Below are 15,749 nucleotides of genomic sequence, written 5' to 3'. Positions count from 1 at the left end.
CACCATGCGCACTTTCCTCCATGCGAGTAATATCTCAAACTGTCTACGCACTGATCGTTACCTGGAAGTCCAGTAGTAGTTTCCGATACACATCTGGGGTCATTCTGTAATCTGTGGACTATCAGAGTGTTGATGAAACACAGGAATTGCATCGGGATTGTATCCAACAGTCACAATGCGCACTTCCCTCCATGGGAGTAATGACACAAACAGTCTACGCTTTGATCGTTCCCTGGAAGACCAGTAGTAGTTTCCGATGCACGTCTGGTGGCATTCTGTAATCTGTGGACTATCAGAGTGTTGATAAAACACAGAAATTGCACCGGGATTGAATACAACAGCCACCATGCGCACCTTCCTCCATGGGAGTAATGTCTCAAACAGTCTACGCTTTGAACGTTCCCTGGAAGACCAGTAGTAATTTGTGATGCACATCTGGAGGCATTCTGTAATCTGTGGACTATCAGAGTGTTGATGAAACACAGAAATTGCACCGGGATTGAATACAGCAGTCATCATGCGCACTTTCCTGAAGGGGTTAATGTCTCAAACGTTCTACGCTTTGATCGTTCCCTGGAAGACCAGTAGTAGTTTCCGATGCACATCTGGATGCATTCTGTAATCTGTGGACTATCAGAGTGTTGATGAAACAAAGAAATTGCATCGGGATTGAATACAACAGTCACCATGCGCACTCTTTCCATGCGAGTAGAGTCTCAAACAGTCTACGCACTGATCGTTCCCTGGAAGTCCAGTAGTAGTTTCCGATACACATCTGGGGTCATTCTGTAATCTGTGGACTATAAGAGTGTTGATGAAACACAGGAATTGCATCGGGATTCAATCCATCAGTCACAATGCGCGCTTTCCTCCATGGGAGTAATGACACAAACAGTCTACGCTTCGATCGTTCCCTGGAAGACCAGTAGTAGTTTCCGATGGACATCTGGAGGCAATCTGTAATCTGTGGAATATCAGACTGTTGATGAAACACAGAAATTGCATCGGGATTGAATACAACAGTCACAATGCGCCCTTTCCTCCATGGGAGTAATGTCTCAAGCAGTTTACGATTTGATCGTTTCCTGGAAGACCAGTAGTAGTTACCGATACACATCTGGTGGCACTCTGTAATCTCTGGACTATCAGGCTGTTGATGAAAAACAGAAATTGCATCCAGATTGAATACAACAGTCACCATGCGCACTTTCCTCCATGGGAGTAATGTCTCATACAGTCTACGCTTTGATCGTTCCCTGGAAGACCAGTAGTAGTTTCCGATGCACATCTGGGGGCATTCTGTAGTCTGTGGACTATCAAAGTGTTGATGAAACACAGAACTTGCATCGGGATTAAATACAACAGATACCATGCGCACTTTCCTCCATAAAAGTAATGTCTCAAACAGTCCACGCTTTGATCGTTCACTGGAAGACCAGTAGTAGTTTCCGCAGCACATCTGGAGGCATTCTGTTATCTGTGGACTATCAGAGTGTTGTTAAAACACAGAAGTTGCATCGGGATTGAATATAACAGTCATCATGCGTACATTCTTAAACGGGAGTAACGTCTCAAACAGTCTACGCTTTGATCGTTCCCTGGAAGACCAGTAGTAGTTTCCGATGCACATCTGGAGGCATTCTGTAATCTGTGGACTATCAGACTGTTGATGAAACACAGAAATTGCATCGGGATTGAATACAACAGTCACCAGGCGCACTTTCCTCCATGCGAGTAATGTCTCAAACAGTCTACGCTCTGATAGTTCCCTAGAAGACCAGTAGTAGTTTCCAATGCACATCTGGAGGCATTCTGTAATCTGTGGACTATCAGAGTGTTGATGAAACACAGAAATTGCATCGGGATTGAATACAACAGTCGCCATGCGCACTTTCCTACATGGGAGTAATGTCTCTAACAGTCTACGCTTTGATTGTTCCCTGGAAGACCAGTAGTAGTTTACGATGCACATCTGGTGGCACTCTGTAATATGTGGTCTATCATACTGTTGATGAAACACAGAAATTGCATCGAGATTGAATACAACAGTCAAAATGCGCACTTTCCTCCATGGGAGTAATGTCTCAAACAGTCTACGCTTTGATCGTTCCGTGGAAGACCGGTAGTAGTTTCCGATGCACATCTGGAGGCATTCTGTAATCTGTGGAGTATCAGAGTGTTGATGAAACACAGAAATTGCATCGGGATTGAATACAACAGTCACCATGCGCACCTTCCTCCATGGGAGTAATGTCTCAAAGATTCTACGCTTTGATCGTTCCCTGGAAGACCAGTAGTAGTTTCCGATGTACATCTGGAGGATTCTGTAATCTGTACACTATCAGAGTGTTGTTCAAACACAGAAATTGCATCGGGATTGAATACAACAGTCACCATGCGCACTTTCCTCCATGCGAGTTACGTCTCAAACAGTCTACGCTTTGATCGTTCCCTGGAAGACCAGTAGTAGTTTCCGATGCACGTCTGGTGGCATTCTGTAATCTGTGGACTATCAGAGTGTTGATAAAACACAGAAATTGCACCGGGATTGAATACAACAGCCACCATGCGCACCTTCCTCCATGGGAGTAATGTCTCAAACAGTCTACGCTTTGAACGTTCCCTGGAAGACCAGTAGTAATTTCCGATGCACATTTGGAGGCATTCTGTAATCTGTGGACTATCAGAGTGTTGATGAAACACAGAAATTGCACAGGGATTGAATACAACAGTCATCATGCGCACTTTCCTTAAGGGGTTAATGTTTCAAACAGTCTACGATTTGATCGTTCCCTGGAAGACCAGTAGTAGCTTCCGATGCACATCTGGCGGCATTCTGTAATCTGTGGACTATCAGAGTGTTGGTGAAACACAGAAATTGCATCGGGATTAAATACAACAGCCACCATGCGCACTTTCCTCCATGGGAGTAATGTCTCAAACAGTCTACGCTTTGATCGTTCCCTGGAAGACCAGTAGTAGTTTCCGATGCACATCTGGATGCATTATGTAATCTGTGGACTATCAGAGTGTTGATTAAACACAGAAATTGCATCGGGATTGAATACAACAGTTACCGTGCGCACTTTCCTCCATAAAAGTAATGTCTCAAACAGTCAACTCTTTGATCGTTCACTGGAAGACCAGTAGTAGTTTCCGAAGCACATCTGGAGGCATTCTGTTATCTGTGGACTATCAGAGTGTTGTTAAAACACAGAAGTTGCATCGGGATTGAATATAACAGTCATCATGCGCACATTCTTAAACGGGAGTAACGTCCCAATCAGTCTACGTTTTGATCGTTCCCTGGAAGACCAGTAGTAGTTTCCGATTCACATTTGGTGGCATTCTGTAATCTGTGGACTATCAGACTGTTGATGAAACACAGAAATTGCATCGGGATTGAATACAACAGTCACCAGGCGCAGTTTCCTCCAATGCGAGTAATGTCTCAGACAGTCTACGCTCTGATCGTTCCCTGGAAGACCAGTAGTAGTTTCCAATGCACATCTGGAGGCATTCTGTAATCTGTGGACTATCAGAGTGTTGATGAAACACAGAAATTGCATCGGGATTGAATACAACAGTCACCATGGGCACTTTCCGCCATTAGAGTAATGTCTCAAACAGTCTACGATTTCATCGTTAACTGGAAGACCAGTAGTAGTTTCCGATGCACATCTGGAGGCTTACTGTAATCTGTGGACTATCAGACTGTTGATGAAACACAGAAATTGCATCGGGATTGAATTCAACAATCATTATGCGCACTTTCCTCCATGGGAGTAATGTCTCAAGCTGTCTACGCTTGATCGTTCCCTGGATGACCAGTAGCAGTTAACGATGCACATCTGGTGGCATTGTGTAATCTGTGGACCTTCAAAGTGTTGTTGAAACACAGAAATTGCATCGGGATTGAATACAACAGTCGCCATGCGCACTTTCCTCCATGGGAGTAATGTCTCTAACAGTCTACGCTTTGATTGTTCCCTGGAAGACCAGTAGTAGTTTGCGATGCACATCTGGAGGCATTCTGTAATCTGTGGAGTATCAGAGTGTTGATGAAACACAGAAATTGCATCGGGATTGAATACAACAGTCACCATGCGCACCTTCCTCCATGGAAGTAATGTCTCAAAGAGTCTACGATTTGATCGTTCCCTGGAAGACCAGTAGTAGTTTTCGATGCACATCTGGAGGCATTCTGTAATCTGTGGACTATCAGAGTGTTGATGAAACACAGAAATTGCATTGTTACTGAATACAACAGCCACCATGCACACTTTCCTCCATTTGAGTAATGTCTCTAACAGTCTACGCTTTGATCGTTCACTGGAAGACCAGTAGTAGTATCCGTTGCACATCTGGTGGCATTCTGTAATCTGTGGACTATCAGAGTGTTGATGAAACACAGAAATTGCATCGGGATTGTATACAACAGTCACCATGCGCACTTTCCTCCATGGGAGTAGTGTCTCAAACAGTCTACGTTTTGATCGTTCCCTGGATGACCAGTAGTTGTTTCCGATGCACATCTGGAGGCATTCTGTAATCTGTGGACTTTCAGAGTGACGATGAAACACAGAAATAGAATCTGGATTGAATACAACAGTCACCATGCGCACTTTCCTCCATAAAAGTAATGTCTCAAACAGTCTACTCTTTGATCGTTCCCTGGAAGACCAGTAGTAGTTTCCGATGCACATATGGAGGCATTCTGTATTCTGCAGAGTATCAGAGTGTTGATGAAATACAGAAATTGCATCGGGATTGAATACAAAAGTCATCATGCGCACTTTCCTAAATGGGTTAATGTCTCAAACAGTCTACGTTTTGATCGTTCCCTGGAAGACCAGTAGTAGCTTCATGTGCACATCTGGTGGCATTCTGTAATCTGTGGACTATCAGAGTGTTGATGAAACACAGAAATTGCATCGAGATTGAATACAACAGTCAAAATGCGCACTTTCCTCCATGGGAGTAATGTCTCAAACAGTCTACGCTTTGATCGTTCCCTGGAAGACCAGTAGTAGTTTCCGATGCACATCTGGAGGCATTCTGTAATCTGTGAAGTATCAGAGTTTTGATGAAACACAGAAATTGCATCGGGATTGAATACAACAGTCACCATCCGCACTTTCCTCCATGTTAGTAATGTCTCAAACAGTCTACGCTTTGATCGTTCCCTGGAAGACCCGTAGTAGTTTCCGATGCACATCTGGTGGCACTCTGTAATCTGTGGACTATCAGACTGTTGATGAAACACAGAAATTGCATCGAGATTGAATACAACAGTCAAAATGCGCACTTTCCTCCATGGGAGTAATGTCTCAAACAGTCTACGCTTTGATCGTTCCCTGGAAGACCAGTAGTAGTTTCCGATGCACATCTGGAGGCATTCTGTAATCTGTGAAGTATCAGAGTTTTGATGAAACACAGAAATTGCATCGGGATTGAATACAACAGTCACCATGCGCACTTTCCTAAATGGGTTAATGTCTCAAACAGTCTACGTTTTGATCGTTCCCTGGAAGACCAGTAGTAGCTTCATGTGCACATCTGGTGGCATTCTGTAATCTGTGGACTATCAGAGTGTTGATGAAACACAGAAATTGCATCGAGATTGAATACAACAGTCAAAATGCGCACTTTCCTCCATGGGAGTAATGTCTCAAACAGTCTACGCTTTGATCGTTCCCTGGAAGACCAGTAGTAGTTTCCGATGCACATCTGGAGGCATTCTGTAATCTGTGAAGTATCAGAGTTTTGATGAAACACAGAAATTGCATCGGGATTGAATACAACAGTCACCATCCGCACTTTCCTCCATGTTAGTAATGTCTCAAACAGTCTACGCTTTGATCGTTCCCTGGAAGACCCGTAGTAGTTTCCGATGCACATCTGGTGGCACTCTGTATTCTGTGGACTATCAGACTGTTGATGAAACACAGAAATTGCATCGAGATTGAATACAACAGTCAAAATGCGCACTTTCCTCCATGGGAGTAATGTCTCAAACAGTCTACGCTTTGATCGTTCCCTGGAAGACCAGTAGTAGTTTCCGATGCACATCTGGAGGCATTCTGTAATCTGTGAAGTATCAGAGTTTTGATGAAACACAGAAATTGCATCGGGATTGAATACAACAGTCACCATGCGCACCTTCCTCCATGGGAGTAATGTCTCAAAGAGTCTACGCTTTGATCGTTCCCTGGAAGACCAGTAGTAGTTTCCGATGCACATCTGGAGGCATTCTGTAATCTGTGGACTACCAGAATGTTGATGAAACACAGAAATTGCATCGGGATTGAATACAACAGTCACCATGCGCACTTTCCTCCATGGGAGTAATGTCTCAAACAGTCTACGCTTTGATCGTTCCCTGGAAGACCAGTAGTAGTTTCCGATGCACATCTGGTCTCACTCTGTAATCTGTGGACTATCAGACTGTTGATGAAACACAGAAATTGCATCGGGATTGAATACAACAGTCACCATGCGCACTTTCCTCCATGGGAGTAATGTCTCAAACAGTCTACGCTTTGATCGTTCCCTGGAAGACCAGTAGTAGTATCCGATGCACATGTGGAGATATTCTGTAATCTGTACACTATCAGAGTGTTGTTCAAACACAGAAATTGCATCGGGATTGAATACAACAGTCACCATTCGCACTTTCCTCCATGCGAGTAATGTCTCAAACAGTCTCCGCTCTGATCGTTCCCTGCAAGACCAGTAGTAGTTTCCGATGCACATCTGGGGTCATTCAGTAATCTGTGGACTATCAGAGTTTTGATGAAACACAGAAATTGCATCAGAATTGAATACAACAGTCACCATGCGCACTTTCCTCCATGGGAGTAATGTCTCAAACAGTCTACGCTTTGATCGTTCCCTGGAAAACCAGTAGTAGTTTCCGATGCACATCTGGAGGCTTACTGTAACCTGTGGACTATCAGACTGTTGATGAAATACAGAAATTGCATCGGGATTTAATACAACAGTCTCCATGCGCACTTTCCTCCATGGGAGTAATGTCTCAAGCAGTCTACGCTTTGATCGTTCCCTGGAATACCAGTAGTAGTTACCGATGCACATCTGGTGGCATTCTGTAATCTGTGGACCTTCAAAGTGTTGATGAAACACAGAAATTGCATCGGGATTGAATGCAACAGTCACCATACGAACATTCCTCCATGTTAGTAATGCCTCAAACATTTTACGTTCTGATCGGTCCCTGGAACACCAGTGTTGGTTTCCGATGCACATCTGGATGTATTCTGTCATCCGTGGACTATCAGAGTGTTGATGAAACACAGAAATTGCATCGGGATTCAATACAACCGTCACCATGCGCACTTTCCTCCATGGGAGTAATGTCTCTAACAGTCTACGCTTTTATCGTTCCCTGGAAGACCAGTAGTAGTTTCAGATGCACATCTGGCGGTACTGTGTAATCTGTGGACTATCAGACTGTTGATGAAACACAGAAATTGCATCGAGATTGAATACAACAGTCACCATGCGCACTTTCCTCAATGGCAGTAATGTCTCAAAAAGTCTACGCTTTGATCGTTCCCTGGAAGACCAGTAGTAGTTTCCGATGCACATATTGAGGCATTCTGTAATCTGTGGACCTTCAAAGTGTTGATGAAACACAGAAATTGCATCGGGAGTGAATACAACAGTCACCATCCGCACTTTCGTATATGGGAGTAATTCTCAAAGAGGCTACGCTTAAATGGTTCCCTGGAAGACCAGTAGTAGTTTCCTTAGCACATCATGTGGCATTCTGTTTCTGTGGACCTTCAAAGTGTTGATGAAACGCAGAAATTGCATCGGGATTGAATAAAACAGTCACCATGCGCACTTTCCTCCATGGGAGTAATGTCTCAAACAGTCTACGCTTTGATCGTTCCCTGGAAGACCAGTAGTAGTTAACGATGCACATCATGTGGCATTCTGTAATCTATGGACCTTCAAAGTGTTGATGAAACACAGAAATTGCATCGGGATTGAATACAACAGTCACCATCCGCACTTTCCTCCATGTGAGTAATGTCTCAAACAGTCTACGCTTTGATCGTTCCCTGGAAGACCAGTAGTAGTTTCCGATGCACAGCTGGTGGCACTCTGTAATCTGTGGACTATCAGACTGTTGATGAAACACAGAAATTGCATCGAGATTAAATACAACAATCAAAATGCGCACTTTCCTCCATGGCAGTAATGTCTCAAAGAGTCTACGCTTTGATCGTTCCCTGGAAGACCAGTAGTAGTTTCCAATGCACATCAGGAGGCATTCTGTAATCTGTGGACTATCAGAGTGTTGATGAAACACAGAAATTGCATCGGGATTGAATACAACAGTCAACATGCGCACTTTCCTCCATGGGAGTAATGTCTCAAACAGTCTACGCTTTGATCGTTCCCTGGAAGACCGGTAGTAGTTTCCGATGCACATCTGGTGGCACTCTGTAATCTGTGGACTATCAGACTGTTGATGAAACACAGACATTGCATCGGGATTGAATACAACAGTCACCATGCGCACTTTCCTCCATGGGAGTAATGTCTCAAACAGTCTACGCTTTGATCGTTCCCTGGAAGACCAGTAGTAGTAGCCGATGCACATCTGGAGGCATTCTGTAATCTGTACACTATCAGAGTGTTGTTCAAACACAGAAATTGCATCGGGATTGAATACAACAGTCACCATTCGCACTTTCCTCCATGCGAGTAATGTCTCAAACAGTCTCCGCTCTGATCGTTCCCTGGAAGACCAGTAGTAGTTTCCGATGCACATCTGGGGTCATTCTGTAATCTGTGGACTATCAGAGTTTTGATGAAACACAGAAATTGCATCAGAATTGAATACAACAGTCACCATGCGCACTTTCCTCCATGGGTGTAATGTCTCAAACAGTCTACGCTTTGATCGTTCCCTGGAAGACCAGTAGTAGTTTCCGATGCACATCTGCAGGCTTACTGTAATCTGTGGACTATCAGACTGTTGATGAAATACAGAAATTGCATCGGGATTGAATACAACAGTCTCCATGCGCACTTTCCTCCATGGGAGTAATGTCTCAAGCAGTCTACGCTTTGATCGTTCCCTGGAATACCAGTAGTACTTACCGATGCACATCTGGTGGCATTCTGTAATCTGTGGACCTTCAAAGTGTTGATGAAACACAGAAATTGCATCGGGATTGAATACAACAGTCACCATACGAACATTCCTCCATGTTAGTAATGCCTCAAACATTTTACGTTCTGATCGTTCCCTGGAACACCAGTGTTGGTTTCCGATGCATATCTGGATGTATTCTGTCATCCGTGGACTATCAGAGTGTTGATGAAACACAGAAATTGCATCGGGATTCAATACAACCGTTACCATGCGCACTTTCCTCCATGGGAGTAATGTCTCTAACAGTCTACGCTTTTATCGTTCCCTGGAAGACCAGTAGTAGTTTCAGATGCACATCTGGCGGCACTCTGTAATCTGTGGACAATCAGACTGTTGATGAAACACAGAAATTGCATCGAGATTGAATACAACAGTCACCATGCGCACTTTCCTCAATGGCAGTAATGTATCAAAAAGTCTACGCTTTGATCGTTCCCTGGAAGACCAGTAGTAGTTTCCGATGCACATATTGAGGCATTCTGTAATCTGTGGACCTTCAAAGTGTTGATGAAACACAGAAATTGCATCGGGAGTGAATACAACAGTCACCATCCGCACTTTCGTATATGGGAGTAATTCTCAAAGAGGCTACGCTTAGATGGTTCCCTGGAAGACCAGTAGTAGTTTCCTTAGCACATCATGTGGCATTCTGTTTCTGTGGACCTTCAAAGTGTTGATGAAACGCAGAAATTGCATCGGGATTGAATAAAACAGTCACCATGCGCACTTTCCTCCATGGGAGTAATGTCTCAAACAGTCTACGCTTTGATCGTTCCCTGGAAGACCAGTAGTAGTTAACGATGCACATCATGTGGCATTCTGTAATCTATGGACCTTCAAAGTGTTGATGAAACACAGAAATTGCATCGGGATTGAATACAACAGTCACCATCCGCACTTTCCTCCATGTGAGTAATGTCTCAAACAGTCTACGCTTTGATCGTTCCCTGGAATACCAGTAGTAGTTACCGATGCACATCTGGTGGCATTCTGTAATCTGTGGACCTTCAAAGTGTTGATGAAACACAGAAATTGCATCGGGATTGAATGCAACAGTCACCATACGAACATTCCTCCATGTTAGTAATGCCTCAAACATTTTACGTTCTGATCGGTCCCTGGAACACCAGTGTTGGTTTCCGATGCACATCTGGATGTATTCTGTCATCCGTGGACTATCAGAGTGTTGATGAAACACAGAAATTGCATCGGGATTCAATACAACCGTCACCATGCGCACTTTCCTCCATGGGAGTAATGTCTCTAACAGTCTACGCTTTTATCGTTCCCTGGAAGACCAGTAGTAGTTTCAGATGCACATCTGGCGGCACTGTGTAATCTGTGGACTATCAGACTGTTGATGAAACACAGAAATTGCATCGAGATTGAATACAACAGTCACCATGCGCACTTTCCTCAATGGCAGTAATGTCTCAAAAAGTCTACGCTTTGATCGTTCCCTGGAAGACCAGTAGTAGTTTCCGATGCACATATTGAGGCATTCTGTAATCTGTGGACCGTCAAAGTGTTGATGAAACACAGAAATTGCATCGGGAGTGAATACAACAGTCACCATCCGCACTTTCGTATATGGGAGTAATTCTCAAAGAGGCTACGCTTAGATGGTTCCCTGGAAGACCAGTAGTAGTTTCCTTAGCACATCATGTGGCATTCTGTTTCTGTGGACCTTCAAAGTGTTGATGAAACGCAGAAATTGCATCGGGATTGAATAAAACAGTCACCATGCGCACTTTCCTCCATGGGAGTAATGTCTCAAACAGTCTACGCTTTTATCGTTCCCTGGAAGACCAGTAGTAGTTTCAGATGCACATCTGGCGGCACTCTGTAATCTGTGGACAATCAGACTGTTGATGAAACACAGAAATTGCATCGAGATTGAATACAACAGTCACCATGCGCACTTTCCTCAATGGCAGTAATGTATCAAAAAGTCTACGCTTTGATCGTTCCCTGGAAGACCAGTAGTAGTTTCCGATGCACATATTGAGGCATTCTGTAATCTGTGGACCTTCAAAGTGTTGATGAAACACAGAAATTGCATCGGGAGTGAATACAACAGTCACCATCCGCACTTTCGTATATGGGAGTAATTCTCAAAGAGGCTACGCTTAGATGGTTCCCTGGAAGACCAGTAGTAGTTTCCTTAGCACATCATGTGGCATTCTGTTTCTGTGGACCTTCAAAGTGTTGATGAAACGCAGAAATTGCATCGGGATTGAATAAAACAGTCACCATGCGCACTTTCCTCCATGGGAGTAATGTCTCAAACAGTCTACGCTTTGATCGTTCCCTGGAAGACCAGTAGTAGTTAACGATGCACATCATGTGGCATTCTGTAATCTATGGACCTTCAAAGTGTTGATGAAACACAGAAATTGCATCGGGATTGAATACAACAGTCACCATCCGCACTTTCCTCCATGTGAGTAATGTCTCAAACAGTCTACGCTTTGATCGTTCCCTGGAAGACCAGTAGTAGTTTCCGATGCACAGCTGGTGGCACTCTGTAATCTGTGGACTATCAGACTGTTGATGAAACACAGAAATTACATCGAGATTGAATACAACAATCAAAATGCGCACTTTCCTCCATGGGAGTAATGTCTCAAAGAGTCTACGCTTTGATCGTTCCCTGGAAGACCAGTAGTAGTTTCCAATGCACATCAGGAGGCATTCTGTAATCTGTGGACTATCAGAGTGTTGATGAAACACAGAAATTGCATCGGGATTGAATACAACAGTCAACATGCGCACTTTCCTCCATGGGAGTAATGTCTCAAACAGTCTACGCTTTGATCGTTCCCTGGAAGACCGGTAGTAGTTTCCGATGCACATCTGGTGGCACTCTGTAATCTGTGGACTATCAGACTGTTGATGAAACACAGAAATTGCATCGGGATTGAATACAACAGTCACCATGCGCACTTTCCTCCATGGGAGTAATGTCTCAAACAGTCTACGCTTTGATCGTTCCCTGGAAGACCAGTAGTAGTTTCCGATGCACATCTGGAGGCATTCTGTAATCTGTACACTATCAGAGTGTTGTTCAAACACAGAAATTGCATCGGGATTGAATACAACAGTCACCATTCGCACTTTCCTCCATGCGAGTAATGTCTCAAACAGTCTCCGCTCTGATCGTTCCCTGGAAGACCAGTAGTAGTTTCCGATGCACATCTGGGGTCATTCTGTAATCTGTGGACTATCAGAGTTTTGATGAAACACAGAAATTGCATCAGAATTGAATACAACAGTCACCATGCGCACTTTCCTCCATGGGTGTAATGTCTCAAACAGTCTACGCTTTGATCGTTCCCTGGAAGACCAGTAGTAGTTTCCGATGCACATCTGCAGGCTTACTGTAATCTGTGGACTATCAGACTGTTGATGAAATACAGAAATTGCATCGGGATTGAATACAACAGTCTCCATGCGCACTTTCCTCCATGGGAGTAATGTCTCAAGCAGTCTACGCTTTGATCGTTCCCTGGAATACCAGTAGTAGTTACCGATGCACATCTGGTGGCATTCTGTAATCTGTGGACCTTCAAAGTGTTGATGAAACACAGAAATTGCATCGGGATTGAATACAACAGTCACCATACGAACATTCCTCCATGTTAGTAATGCCTCAAACATTTTACGTTCTGATCGTTCCCTGGAACACCAGTGTTGGTTTCCGATGCATATCTGGATGTATTCTGTCATCCGTGGACTATCAGAGTGTTGATGAAACACAGAAATTGCATCGGGATTCAATACAACCGTCACCATGCGCACTTTCCTCCATGGGAGTAATGTCTCTAACAGTCTACGCTTTTATCGTTCCCTGGAAGACCAGTAGTAGTTTCAGATGCACATCTGGCGGCACTCTGTAATCTGTGGACAATCAGACTGTTGATGAAACACAGAAATTGCATCGAGATTGAATACAACAGTCACCATGCGCACTTTCCTCAATGGCAGTAATGTATCAAAAAGTCTACGCTTTGATCGTTCCCTGGAAGACCAGTAGTAGTTTCCGATGCACATATTGAGGCATTCTGTAATCTGTGGAGTATCAGAGTGTTGATGAAACACAGAAATTGCATCGGGATTGAATACAACAGACACCATGCACACTTTCCTCCATTTGAGTAATGTCTGTAACAGTCTACGCTTTGATCGTTCCCTGGAAAACCAGTAGTAGTTTCCGATGCACATCTGGAGGCATTCTGTAATCTGTGGACAATTAGAGTGTTGATGAAACACAGAAATTGCATCGGGATTGTATACAACAGTCATCATGCGCACTTTCCTCCTCAGGAGTAATGTCACAAACAGTCTACGTTCTGATCGTGCCCTGGATGAAATGTAGTAGTTTCCGATGCACATCTGGAGGCATTCTGTAAGCTGTGGACCTTCAAAGTGTTGATGAAACACAGAAATTGCATCGGGAGTGAATACAACAGTCACCATCCGCACTTTCGTATATGGGAGTAATTCTCAAAGAGGCTACGCTTAGATGGTTCCCTGGAAGACCAGTAGTAGTTTCCTTAGCACGTCATGTGGCATTCTGTAATCTGTGGACCTTCAAAGTGTTGATGAAACACAGAAATTGCATCGGGATTGAATACAACAGTCACCATCCGCACTTTCCTCCATGTTAGTAATGTCTCAAACAGTCTACGCTTTGATCGTTCCCTGGAAGACCAGTAGTAGTTTCCGATGCACATCTGGATGTATTCTGTAATCTGTGGGCTATCAGAGTGTTGATGAAACACAGAAATTGCATCGGGATTGAATACAACTGTCTCCATGCGCACTTTCCTCCATGGGAGTAATGTCTCAAGCAGTCTACGCTTTGATCGTTCCCTGGAAGACCAGTAGTAGTTTCCGATGCACATCTGGATGTATTCTGTAATCTGTGGGCTATCAGAGTGTTGATGAAACACAGAAATTGCATCGGGATTGAATACAACCGTCACCATGCGCACTTTCCTCCATGGGAGTAATGTCTCAAACAGTCTACGCTTTGATCGTTCCCTGGAAGACCAGTAGTAGTTTCAGATGCACATCTGGCGGCACTCTGTAATCTGTGGACTATCAGACTGTTGATGAAACACAGAAATTGCATCGAGATTGAATACAACAGTCACCATGCACACTTTCCTCCATTTGAGTAATGTCTGTAACAGGCCACGCTTTGATCGTTCCCTGGAAAACCAGTAGGAGTTTCCGATGCACATCTGGTGGCATTCTGTAATCTGTGGACTATTAGAGTGTTGATGAAACACAGAAATTGCATCGGGATTGTATACAACAGTCGTCATGCGCACTTTCCTCCTCGGGAGTAATGTCTCAAACAGACTACGTTCTGATCGTGCCCTGGAAGAAAAGTAGCAGTTTCCGATGCACATCTGGAGGCATTCTGTAATCTGTGGACGTTCAAAGTGTTGATGAAACACAGAAATTGCATCGGGAGTGAATACAACAGTCACCATCCGCACTTTCGTATATGGGAGTAATTCTCAAAGAGGCTACGCTGAGATGGTTCCCTGGAAGACCAGTAGTAGTTTCCTTAGCACATCATGTGGCAATCTGTAATCTGTGGACCTTCAAAGTGTTGATGAAACACAGAAATTGCATCGGGATTGAATACAACAGTCACCATCCGCACTTTCCTCCATGTTAGTAATGTCTCAAACAGTCTACGCTTTGATCGTTCCCTGGAAGACCAGTAGTAGTTTACGATGCACATATTGAGGCATTCTGTAATCTGTGGAGTATCAGAGTGTTGATGAAACACAGAAATTGCATCGGGATTGAATACAACAGTCACCATGCACACTTTCCTCCATTTGAGTAATGTCTGCAACAGTCTACGCTTTGATCGTTCCCTGGAAAACCAGTAGTAGTTTCCGATGCACATCTGGAGGCATTCTATAATATGTGGACTATTAGAGTGTTGATGAAACACAGAAATTGCATCGGGATTGTATACAACAGTCATCATGCGCACTTTCCTCCTCGGGAGTAATGTCTCAAACAGTCTACGCTCTGATCGTGCCCTGGAAGAAAAGTAGTAGTTTCCGATGCACATCTGGAGGCATTCTGTAATCTGTGGACGTTCAAAGTGTTGATGAAACACAGAAATTGCATCGGAAGTGAATACAACAGTCACCATCCGCACTTTCGTATATGGGAGTAATTCTCAAAGAGGCTACGCTTAGATGGTTCCCTGGAAGACCAGTAGTAGTTTCCTTAGCACATCATGTGGCATTCTGTAATCTGTGGACCTTCAAAGTGTTGATGAAACACAGAAATTGCATCGGGATTGAATACAACAGTCACCATCCGCACTTTCCTCCATGTTAGTAATGTCTCAAGCAGTCTACGCTTTGATCGTTCCCTGGAAGACCAGTAGTAGTTTCCGATGCAAATCTGGAGGTATTCTGTAATCTGTGGGCTATCAGAGTGTTGATGAAACACAGAAATTGCATCGGGATTGAATAAAACAGTCACCATGCGCACTTTCCTCCATGGGAGTAATGTC

This window comes from Schistocerca gregaria, unplaced genomic scaffold (genome assembly GCF_023897955.1).
Source record: "Schistocerca gregaria isolate iqSchGreg1 unplaced genomic scaffold, iqSchGreg1.2 ptg000073l, whole genome shotgun sequence".
Lineage (NCBI taxonomy): Eukaryota > Metazoa > Arthropoda > Insecta > Orthoptera > Acrididae > Schistocerca > Schistocerca gregaria.
Note: the sequence above shows the minus strand (reverse complement) of the source record.